This window comes from Notamacropus eugenii, chromosome 1 (assembly GCF_028372415.1).
Source record: "Notamacropus eugenii isolate mMacEug1 chromosome 1, mMacEug1.pri_v2, whole genome shotgun sequence".
Lineage (NCBI taxonomy): Eukaryota > Metazoa > Chordata > Mammalia > Diprotodontia > Macropodidae > Notamacropus > Notamacropus eugenii.
This window is the reverse complement of record NC_092872.1, coordinates 381,796,278-381,798,097: the sequence shown is the minus strand read 5'-3', so window position 1 is coordinate 381,798,097 and position 1,820 is coordinate 381,796,278.

Here is a 1,820-nt window from a genome sequence, read left to right as displayed (position 1 = left end):
GGAACAACTGTGCTATGTTAGAGATATTAATTGTTTCATCTAACTGAATAACTTTGGGTGGCCTTTAAGCTTGGTAATTAGCTGCTGGAATTGGTCATTATTAATTTCAGAAATTCTTTTGGAAACAGTAGCATTTGATAAAGGAATTTTATGAATTTTATCCCATTCTTTTTCCCATGAACTATTTCTGACATTATAATAACAGCAGGTAACACAAGATCTTCTCTTATTACATAGAACATTTTAGTTTAATAAGAAGTTTCATAAGCTGCAGGTAAATAATTTTCATGGACAGTAACAAATTTCTCAAAACATTGTTTTTCTTCATTTGATGATTTTAAAACTTGTTCAAAATATTCCTTTGATTTATTGTAGTATGGTGAATGTTTGGTATTAACGTTCTCCACAGCCAAAACTTCATTACAAATTAAGCAAAGAGGTTTTCCCACTATCATCATTATTAGAATTAAATGCATATTGCAAAAGATAATTTGACATATTTTCTTTTTCTTGTCAATTAGGCAATTTGTCAGTGAAGATTCTGTCACATTGTGATCAGTATTTTTTACCTCTTCTGTCTAAATTTGACCACTTATCCAAAACCATACAGTTTTTTCCTAAAATATAAATAAATGCTGCTAATAATTTCTCAAATAAATGCTAGTTTTAGTTTATGAAATTACATTTGTTTGTGCTTAATTAAAAATTATGTGGGGGGGGGCAGAGCCAAGATGGCAGAGTAGAAAGACACACATACACATAGCTCTGAACCCACAACCCATAGAACGGCTACAGGGAAGTAACTCACAGTGAATTCTGCACCCAGAGGCCACGGAACATTGGAGCGAGGGAGATTTCTGTTCCGGAAAGACCAGCAAACCTCTCGTGGGGGGTCCTTCGAGCTGTGGACTGGGTGCTGGGACTGGGAGCTGAGTGCAGCCCTGCCATGGCTGCGGCACCTAGAGGAAAAGATCCGAGTGGGCTTCAGGGATGGGATCTCCAGCGGCCATGCAGGTCCCTCCACCCACAGAGGGACCTGCAAACCTCTCGCAAAAGGTCCGTGGTGCTGCAGACGTGGAGCCCAGCCCAGACCTGCTGTGGCCACGGCCGTGGCACCGAGAGAAACAGATCCGAGCAGGCTTCAGGGATGGGATCTCCAGCACCTGCACAAGTCCCTCCACCCACAGGTGATGGGGGTTGGTGAGACAGTCTCTTTGGCGGGTCGAGAGGGGAGTGGGGTGCCCCCATAATTCAGGCCCCCCCCCCAGGAGGTCAAAGCTGAGAGGCGGCTGCAGACCAGGGCTCCCCAAGCGGGCAGGAGCCTGAATCCATTGTGGAAGGTCTGTGCATAAACCCCCTGAAGGAACTGAGCTTGAGAGGCGGCCCTGCCCCAACCTCAGCACCTGAACTTAATCTCATACTGAATAGCAGCCCTGCCCCCACCAAAAGCCCTAAGGCTGGAAGCAGCATTTGAATCTCAGACCCCAAACGCTGGCTGGGAGGATCAGGAGGTGAGGTGGGTGTGAGGAGAATATTCAGAGGTCAAGTCACTGGCTGGGAAAATGCCCAGAAAAGGGAAAAGAAATAAGACTATAGAAGGCTACTTTCTTGGTGAACAGGCATTTCCTCCCTTCCTTTCTGATGAGGAAGAACAATGCTTACCATCAGGCAAAGACACAGAAATCAAGGCTTCTGTGTCCCAGCCCACCCAATGGGCTCAGGCCATGGAAGAGCTCAAAAAGAATTTTGAAAATCAAGTTAGAGAGGTAGAGGAAAAGCTGGGAAGAGAAATGACAGACATGCAGCAGATCACCTCCCTG